We start from the raw sequence: 10872 nt of genomic DNA, 5'->3' as shown, positions 1-10872 counted from the left end.
ATGGGCCAGTGGGCTGGTCGGATGGGCCTGCGCCCGAATGGGCCGGCCAACTAGGCCAGTAGGCCGTGGGAGGGGGTTCCCTTTTTTTTTGTTAGTTTCTTTCTTCTATTTATTTTCCTTTTCTGTTTTTATTTATTTTAAAATACTTAGGCAGTTTATAAAATTGTGTTTATTACACCATATTGACTTATGTAAAATATGGCATCTCCGGAACACTTTTGTTTTAAATTTTGAAAAACTTTTATTGTTTGCTTTGATTTTGAAATTTGAATTCGAACGGGATTGAATCATCGCGAGGTTTACAACAGTAAGAGTGGTGATGAGGCATCATTAGCAGAGGTTACTGTAACTTGATTATCCGGGCGTCACAATGCCCCTAGTTGTGTCCCACTCATCTGTTTTACCCCTAATTCCCAAAAGTCACCGGTTCTGTCCAAATCACTTTGCTCCTCTTATGCTTTTTCCCTTTGACCATTTGACCGTCAGTTTGAAAACTTCATAACTAATTCATACTAAATCAGAAAAATGCAAATAAGATACCAAAATGTTCAGAAAAACATCACCTATATGTCAGTGTCATTTGCATCCATGAAAAAAGTGTTGGAAAGTGCCCATCTGAGTTTTAGCTCTTATGCTACCACCATGAATAGTAAAATCTAAAACAGTTCAAAAAACTTCAAAAATAATTTGGTGGCAAAGAATGACAAATGTTTTAAGTGTCTGCCAAGTTTCATCAGGGAATAACATTCATGGGTGCCGCGGCAAAAAAACAATCAGCACTCCAAAATAGATTATTTTTTGCCACGGCTTCCACGAATGTCGTTCCCTAATGAAACTTGGCAAGCACTTAGAACACTTGTCGTTCTTTTCCACCATATTTTTTTGAATTTTTTTAGAGTTTACTATTCATGGTGGTATCAAAAGAGCTAAAACTCGGATGTGCACTTTCCAACACTTTTTTCATGAATGCAAATGACACTGACATATAGGTGATATTTTTCTGAACATTTTGGTATCTTATTTGCATTTTTTTTTGATTTTGTATGAATTAGTTATGAAGTTTTCAAACTGACGGTCAAACGGTCAAAGGGCAAAATCATAAGAGGATCAAAGTGACTTGGACATAACCGGTGACTTTTGGGAATTAGGGGTAAAACAGACGAGTGGGACACAACTAGGGGCATAAATCTAATTATCCCCTTTTTGTTGGCTCGCTCTCTCACTATTATCTCCACGATGGGTGGCTTGCTTGTCGGCGAACACTTGGCTTGGCGACATTGGATGAAGGACGTACTCCTTGCCCTTCATCTTGAAATTGTAGTGGTTCGTTCGGCCGTTGTGGATGACTCCTCTATCAATTTGCCATGGGCGTCCAAGGAGAAGGTGGCAAACGGTCATTGGAACGACGTCGCACTCCAAGGTGTCTTCGTAGGCGCCAATTTTGAAGGAGACTTGTACTCGATGCTCGACTTGGATGGTGCCGGAGTCACTAAGCTATTGCACTTTGTATGGATGTGGGTGCTTCGTCTTGGGCAATTGGATCTTGGAGCAAAGTTCTTCACTTGTGAGGTTATGACAACTCCCTCCATGATGATGACCTTGACGGATCATCCATTGATGTCTCCCTTGGTGTGGAATACGTGGCATCTTTGGTCTTCTTCTTGGTCATGTTGGAGAGTCAAGACCTTGGAGACAACAAGGGCGGGACTTGAATCTTCATCGCAAAAGACTTGTTCCTCTTCATCATTCACTTGCCGGTGCATGGCGACTTGCTCAAGAGCGTCCATTTCTCCTTCACTCATCGAGTCGTAGGTGCCGTCGTCGTTGAGGATCATGGTTCGCTTGTTGGTGCACTCATAGGACTTGTGGCCTCGGCCTCAGCATGTGAAGCATTTGAAGGAGCTCGTCTTGACGGTCTCATCGGTTGGAGAGGATGATGATGAAGCTCTCGGCTTGAAGTTGCTCGTAGTAGGAGGATGACTTGGAGTTACCGAAGCTTTCTTGGAACTCGACTTGTCGACGTTGCTTGTAGAAGGCTTGATAGACAGTGTTGGAGTCGTTGAAGCTTGGTTGTTGGAGAAGCCGTAGGACTTGGATGAGAACTTGGCATACTTGAAATCGTCTTGCACTTGACGTTCCGCCTTTGTAGCTTGATGCACTAGCTCGATGAGGTTCGAGTATGCTTGGAAGTCAGTGATCTTCTTGATAGGATGGTTGAGTCCATTGAAGAAATGTGCCATAGTTTTCTCATCATCTTCCATGACATTGGCTCGTATCATGGCAATCTCCATCTCCTTGTAGTACTCTTCAATGCTCTTGGTTCCTTGCTTGAGTAGTTGGAGTTTCTTGAAGAGGTCGCAGTTGTAGTAGGTAGGCACAAAGCGTGCTCTCATGACATCCTTAATTTGCGCCCAAGTAGTGATGGGTGGTTCACCTCTTGCCTCTCGGCGCTCGATAATTTGTTCCCACCAAATAAGGACATAATCTTGAAACTCAAGGGATGCCATCGCGATCTTCTTCTCTTCGTCGTAGTTGTGCAAATGGAAGATATTGTCAACTTTCAATGCCCATGATAGGTACTCTTCGGGATCGTTGCTTCCGTTGAACTTGGGCATGGTGAACTTGAGCTTACCGTAGCATTTCTCTTCATTGTGTTGGGGTCGGGGATGATGACGTCCAAGTTGTTGATGATTGTGAAGCTCGTGTCACTCTTGGTTAGGAGGTTTTTCAACCTCATGTTGCTCTTGTCATGGAGGATTTCCATTGTCATCATGCTCTTGATGAACTTGATGTTCTTGGCGAGCTTGTGGAGGAGCTTGTCGAGCTCGGGGAGGAACTTGACGATGCACGCGAGCTTGAAATCTTCGTTCTTGAATTTCTTCGCGAAGTGCTTCTTCTTGTTCACGAGCTTGTCAGCCTCAGTCGGCTACGGCTCCACTTGAATCTCGGAGGGCTTGTTGCGCCGCAAGTGCTTGAGCTTCATGAAGTTGTTGTTCTTGGCGTTGTTCTTCGGCATCTTGTGCAACTTGGAGTAGACGTGCTCACTCTTCCTCTTCACGCTGGCGTTGTCGTTGCCGTTCTCATGCTAGCGCAGAAGCCTGTTGGGTTTGACATCGTCGATGCTCTTGAGAGTCGGTGTCGTGTAGGGGATTGAGGCTTGCTTGACGGTGTAGAGTGTTTGATGTCGGTGTACTTGGGCCGGAGGGGGTGAAGTCCGAGTGTCGACTTGAGCGAGTCCTTCTTGTTGAGGATGAAGTGGAAGAAGAGCGGTTGAGCAACAAAGCGCGAATCTCGTCCATCCTTGCGTCATTCTCTTGCTTGTGATCGTCGAGCTTGTGGTCGAAGTAGTCCCTTGTATGTTGCTCAGAGACTCACAAGTCGGCAGCGAGGTTGTCGATGCTTCACTCATAGCTTGTTGCCCTTGATGCAAAGCACGTTGTGCACCAAATAGGTGACTCTTGGTGACGAAGGAGTTCATGTCGTTGTCTTGCTCCACGAAGAGTGGGTTGGTAGAAGTACTTGGCCTATCCATCATTTCAAGACAAATGTGAGTGGTCGAAATAGAAGAACGAATACCAAATGTACCTTGACCGAAGTTGAAAGCAGATTGATGATCACTCCAATGTAGGACAAGGAAATAGCACAATTGGTACTAGCTCTTGTCGGTTTCTCACACCTACACAAGTAAAAGCTTATGGCGGGGCTTTGTTAGGATGGTGGCACAAAATTTGATGCAATTGTAAGTGAGCTTCAATAATGTTGGAAAAGATTCGCAAGATGCAATGTAACAAGTAGACCAAGCATATAAGGTACACGGAAACACATACACAAAAAGATAAGTTGGGTCGTGCAACCAAGGGTGAGCCAAAATGTGGAGTCCACAAAAATGCTCTTGTTGCACAACACTAGAGAGACACTAGCACGATTGCACAATAAGCGGATAGAAGAACTTGTGCACAACCTACTTAGCAAAAATGCAATGACTTCTATCCCAAGTATGCTCTATGCAAGGTGTTTCTATGATATGATCCAAGATGATCTAGTATGACAATCTTAATGTTGTATGATGCTATGGTTCTTGCTTAAAAGCTATTTGCTTATCTTTCCTCTTTGCCTACAAGCTTGTTTGGCTCTTTGATGTTTGAGCTCTTTTCTCATGCAATGCTTGACGAACCATTATAGCAATTGTGTATGCGATGACAACTTTGTGACACAAGAGATGATACCAATATATGCAACAATGATGTATGTATGCTATGGGAAGTATGATCACTAATGTGCACAAGTCTCGTTGCCGGCAATGCTCAATGGCTAGTCTCGATGGGTAAGCAACGCAAAGGAGTAAGGCTATGATGGCTATCAATGTAATGGCAAGAGTGATATGTCCAAATACCAAGATGAGGTTACCGTTCTTGCTTACGGGATGGTGTCAAAATGGTTGACCAAAATACCAATATGTAGTCGAGGTGGTCATTGTTGTTGATGTGTCCGTGGCGAAGATGAGCGGCGGTGATGTTGATGTCGAACCATACCTAGATAGCCGAAACACAAAAGGATACGGAACCGCAACTCAAATTCTCAAAGCTCGAAGTGGCAACACGTGTCGGAGAGCGAAACGGTCCAAATGGTGGTGGTATGCGGAAGTGGTGATGGTGTATATGTGGTAGGAGTGCGTATGCGGAAATGTGGGGCGGTGGTGGTGACTACACTGGAAAAAATTCAGTTTCGTCAGGGTCGGTCGGACGTCCGGGCTGGACCGGTCGTCCGGTCGTCGGACATCCGGGCTGGGTCGGACGTCCGGTGCCTGGGCGAAAATCAGGCACGGGATGAACTTCACGTGTTCGTGATGGGGAAGACGAAAATGGTCGAATCCTGAGGATGTTGTGGATGGAAAGGGTGGGGAAAGGGGGGAAAGGCTAGATCCACTCAACACAAAGCAAATCCATGGATCCAAACCAACAAAATCTCAACACACCAACAAATCACAAAAAAAATTGGGGCTATTTTTGTGAGGAATTTTTCGAATTAGGACGAAAAACAACAAAACAAGGCTACTAACACAACGGGGAGGCTCCGCAATCGTGATCAACGTGGCTCATGATACCAAGATGATGTAGGGTAGAACCCTAATCGGCTGATCTTTCACGAAAGGAGCGGATCCCGCGATGAACACGAAGAACACAAGGAGGAAAACTAGGGAAATCACAAGGGGAAACACAAAAGGAACGCTCAAACTAACAGGAACAAGTCACACAAGTGCTAGATGCTCGAATACATAAGAGAAGATACACGATCCAAAGTCAACAACGGACGATACACAGTAACCGGTCTTCTCCGTGAGGAGGTCTTGAGTTCTTCCCTAAAAGGGGTCTTGAATCCGATTGGGGGATCTTCTCCGGTGGAGGCTCGAATCTCCGAGGAGAAGGTAACCAAGTGGATGAGCAAAGCTCTCACACGAAATATGAGCTAATCCTTTACTAACCCTAGAAAGTTGGACGAGGTGGAGTATATATAGTCCTAGTGCCGAAGAGGGGGGCGAAGGGGTACATGGGCTGCGGCCCAACATGAAACGGTGCACATGCGTCGGACGTCCGGAGGTCACTGGTCGTCCGGAGGCTCGCGAGGGTCCGGACGTCCGGTGCCTGTCGGACGTCCGTAAATTCGGCTCGGGTTGTCTTCGGTCGGACGTCCGATCGGGGTCGGACGTCCGGGCGTCGGTCGTCCGTAGGGCGTCGGATGTCCGTCTGTTTTGGCTCGGGTGTGGTAGTGTCGGTCGTCCGGAGGAGGCCAGACGTCCGGAGCCTGGAGGTCGTCCGACGTCCGGGGCTCGTCGGTCGTCCGGAGCCTGGAGACTTTAAACAATCCTTCTTCTTCATCTCTGTCTTCACTTCCATCTTCCTCTTCTTCTTCTCCTTACTCCTTAGCTTCTCCATGGTATCCGAGGATGCACAAAGTATCCGTATGAGGTAGTAGCCATGTCTCATGCACATCAAAATAGAAATGTGAGAGGAGAGATGTCACCTCGGTTTCAAGAGCTCTTGCACGTGCTCGTGTCATGGGTCCAAGAGGCGTCGAAGGAGATGTACTTGGGTCCATGGGGATGGCCTTGGGATGCTCCACATCAATGTTCTTGTGCGTGCGTGCTCATTGAAGCAGGGGAAAGACGGTGGAAGCTTCGGTCATGGGTGGCAGGGCTTCTCTGGTGATCCTCCGGTGATGCTGAGATGGTGTGCGGGTGCGGCGTTCGGCGGGATGGCGATGGTGGTTTACACGGTGAAGGAGGCATCCTCTGTTTGAAGCGCCGTTGTGTGTTGGTGCTGGTGAACTCCGGTGAGATGGAGAGTGCATCGGAAGGTTGCTCCCGCGGGTCTTCTGCGCAAAAAGGTTAAAGGAGTTGCGGATCGATAGGTTCGAAGGAAGGAGCAACCGGGATCATTGGGAATCTCAGGTAGCGGAGAGTTTCAAGCGTGGTGGAAGCTTCAGGCAGCGGAGATCGGTTTAGCTAGGGAGCTCAAATCCAAGCGTCTGCAACGAGGGAAGATGGTCAGGGAGAGGACATGCATCAAGGCGATTATGCAGACGAACAACAGGGGGGCAGGGGTGTGGCTTACAGTTGCCGAAGTTGGCCATGGAAGGAAGCTCGACCGGCAAAGCTGTCTTGAGGTTTGTGTGCTCGATATCGAGGGGAAACCGAGCGATGTGTGTGGGAATCGGAGGTGAGGCATCAAGGGGTTTGCTCGGTGCACTCAGATCAGAGAGGGGGTTAGGGATCGGGTGCATCGAGCGTGGTCCCTATCATGACGGTGTTGTCGTACCTAAACAGGAGACTGATTAGGAGGTGGAAAGAGATAAGGTGGGGTCGGGGTCTCGATCGCTCAGAGAGAACGAAGGGGAGGCAGACAGGTGGGGTGTGGCACTGACCTGGGCGGGCAGCCTCAGTGAGGTGGGCTGGCATGCTGCCACTTGCCGGGCTGGGCCTTGGGCACTGCTGCTCGCTGCGCTGTGCTGAAGTGGGCCGGCTGCTGGCTGCTGCTGCCCTGAAGTGCGCGAGCAGAATTTAGTCTTTAGTCCGTTTTTTTACAGAAATCATTTTGGCTCCAAAAATGAACCAAAACAGTCTCTAAAAATAGCAGAACATAAAAAACGATATAGTTATATATAGCTTAGTGAACATTTTCCCGTCCAAAATACTTACATATAATATTTTTATAAACTTTATTTTTAAACTAACAAAATGTTCCATCAAATACTTTTGAACTCAGACAAGTATCAAAATTAAAACTGAAACAACTGCCAACTCCTTCATAATGAAGGTGTCATATTATCTTCTATCACTTAACTAAATTTTCGAGTTGGATTTGTTTCAAAAAACAAAATCCAATACAAAGAGTAGTTGAATAATTTCTAAATCATTTTTGAGGAATTCATGTCATCCTCTCTTGTATCCAGTTTGAAACACTTTTGAATATTCTCAGAGTTCAAAATAAGATCGAGAAGAATATTCAGGAAAGTCATTTTATCCCCTCTCATTTGAATATTCAATAAATCCAAAATAAGAACCAAATGAATAATTGGGCAAGTCCTTTTATTCCCTCTCGTTTGAATATTCAATAAATTCAAAAGGTTTCAAATCCTAGCCAAACTTAGCTAAACTTCAAACATCACAAGCAAGTTTTAATTAATCCTGTTTTATTAATTAACATTCAAAAATTATAAATTTTGGGGTGTTACATCTCTCATCTCACTTTTGGTAGCGAATAGTACTAAGTTTTTCTTGTCTCTCATCTTGGAGGCACTGATTTGGGGCTTGTGGCCCTCACTCCCTTTTTGGTGGCTCACTCTCTCACTGCTCTCTCCATGATGGGTGGTAGCTTGCTTGTCGGCGATCACTTGGCTTGGTGACATAGGTCGTAGCACGTACTCCTTTCCCTTCATCTTGAAGCTATAGTGATTTGTGCTTCCATTGTGGAGATGCCGTGGTCGAACTGCCAAGGTCGTCCAAGTAGGAGATGGCAAATGGACATAGGAACCACATCACACTCCAAAGTGTCTTCGTATGTGCCAATCTTGAAGTAGAATTGAACGGTGTGCTCTACTTGAATGGTGCCGGAGTCGCTAAGCCATTGGATCTAGTAGGGGCGAGGATGCTTGATCTTGACCAAATGTATCTTGGAACATAGCTCTTCACTTGCCAAATTGTGGCAACTTCCTCCGTCATGATGACCTTAATGGAAGGACCATTGCCCTCCTTGGCGTGGAAGATGTGGCAACGTTGGTCTTCCTCTTGTTGGTGTTGAAGTGCTAAGACCATGGAGACAATGAGAGTGGGGCTCAAATCATTGTCACAAAATACTTGGTCATCGTCATCTTCATCCACTAGTCGGTGCATGGCCACATGCTCAAGGGCTTCCATTTCTTCTTCACTCATGTAGTCGTAGGTACCATCGTCATTGGCGATCATGGTGCGCATGTTGGTGCACTCAAATGTCTTATGGCCTCGGCCTCCGCATGTTAAACATTTGATGGAACTTTTCTTGACAGTCTCATCCGGTGGAGTTGTAGATGATGAAGCTCTTGGCTTGAAGTAGCTTGTAGTAGGAGGACAACTTGGGGTTGTTGAAGTTCTTTTGTAACTTGACTTGTCGCCGTTAATTGTAGAAGGTTTGGTTGAGGAACGATTCGTTGTAGTTGGTGAAGCTTGGTTGTAGGAAGAGCCATTGGACTTGGAAGAGTACTTGGCATATTTGTAGTCTTCTTGCACTTATCCCTCCGCCTTGATAGCTTGGTGAACTAGCTCGATGAGGTTCATGTACGGTTGGAATTCCGCAATCTTCTTGATAGGATGGTTGAGTCCATTCAAGAAGCATGTCATGGCTTGTTCCTCATCTTCTGTGATGTTTGCTTGAATCATGGCAATCTCCATTTCCTGTAGTACTCTTCAACCGACTTTGTGCCTTGTTTGAGGAGTTGTAACTTCTTGAAGAGGTCGCAGCTATAGTATGTGGGTACAAAGCGAGCTCACATGACATCCTTTATTTGACTCCATGTTGTGATGGGTGGGTCACCTCTTGTCACTCGACGCTCATTGACTTGCTCCCACCAAATGAGGACATAATCTTGGAACTCAAGAGATGCTATGGAGATCTTCTTTTCTTCTTCATAGTTGTGCAAGCGAAAGATCTTGTCAACTTTCAATGTCCATGAAACATAGTCTTCGGGGTTGTTGCTTCTAGAGAACTTAGGCATCGTGAACTTGAGCTTGCCATAGCGTTGCTCTTCATTATGTTGGGGGCGATGGTGATGATGAGTATACTCTTGTCGTGGAGGAGGGTCTTGAGCCACTTGAGGTTGTGGAATTCTTGCACAACTCCTCATTTTTTGGTGCTCCTAAAGGTGTGCAGCTTCTTCTTGTCTCTCACAGTGGAGGGCCTCTTCTTGTAGACATACTTGGCAGTTGCGCTCATTGATGGCTCTTGTTGAATAGCATAGAGCACACTGCACTTCAAGTGCTTGTTCCACAGGACGGTGTTGTTCTTGTTGAACGGCATCACCAACTTGTTGTTATTGTTGATCTTGGCGTATTGGAGCTTGCTCTTGGACTGGAGGTTCATTAGCTTGTCATCATAGTCGTTCACGTTCACGTATGAGAGCTTGTAACCCGGTGCCGTGAAATGGATTTTGTGGAGCTTGATGATATTCATGGTCTTGGTGACGTTATGGACGAGCCCGTGGGGGACTTGCATCCAAAGAAGATTGTGAAGAATGACGACTTGAGTGGCTCCGTCTTGAATAGGACTAACATGTAGAAGAACTGTTGACCATCATGGCTCGTATGTCCTCCTTGAGAGATGCCATTGATGTGTCGATGTAGTCTATTGTACGTTGCTCAGATTGTTGCAAGTCGGTAGCGAGTAGGTCGATGCGGTAGCCCAATGCTTCATTCTCTTGATGCAAAGCTCTTCGTGTGTCCAATAGGTGGTTCTTGGTGATGTAGATGTTCGGGTCCTCATCTTGCTTGAAGAGTGGTTTCAAAGAAGTAGTTGGCCTATCCATCATCTCAAGAAAATGTGAATGGAAGAATGAAAAGAACTAGACCAAAAGTACCTTACCCGATGATGAAAGTGGATCAATGATCACTCAATGGTGTAACAAGGAAATAGCACAATTGGTACCAGATCCCGTCAATTCTCACACCTACACAAATAAAGCCTTTTGTCGAGCTTGTTGAGGATGGTGGACAAAATTTATGCAACTGTTAGCAAGATTCAATAATGTTGAAAAAGATTCACAAATTTGGAAATGCAACAAGTAGACCAATAGCAATATGTGGCACACTGAAACACACACACATGGATAGATAAATGGGGTCGTGCAACCAAGGATGGAGCTCAAAATGTGGAATCCATGGAAAATGCTCTTGTTGCACAACAGTAGAGAGACGCTAGCACAATTGCTCAATAGGCAGATATGAGACTTGTGCACAACCTACAAAGCAAAAATGTGACGACTTCTATCCCAAGTATGCTACATGTATTTATCTTCTAGTGAGATGATCCAAGATGATTGAGTATGGCAATCTTAATGTAGTATGTTGTTATGGTTCTTTCCTAAAGGCTCTTTGCTTATCTTTCTCTTTTGCTTAAAATCTTGTTGGCTCTTTCTCTTTTGAGCTCTTTTGTTGGCCACTGTTGTAAAATTTCACAAACCAAGATAGAAATTGTGTATATGCGGTGATAACCTTGTGACACAAGAGATGATACCAAGATACATATACCAAGATGATGTGATATATGCAATGGGAATGATGATTACCAATGTCTACAAGTAACGTTGTCGGCAATACCCAAATGGCTAGTCTCGATAGATAAGTGA

The sequence above is a fragment of the Triticum dicoccoides genome, chromosome 4A, assembly GCF_002162155.2.
Source record: "Triticum dicoccoides isolate Atlit2015 ecotype Zavitan chromosome 4A, WEW_v2.0, whole genome shotgun sequence".
NCBI classification, from domain to species: domain Eukaryota; kingdom Viridiplantae; phylum Streptophyta; class Magnoliopsida; order Poales; family Poaceae; genus Triticum; species Triticum dicoccoides.
The sequence above is the reverse complement of the archived record's forward strand: the minus strand, read 5'-3'. Positions refer to the sequence as shown.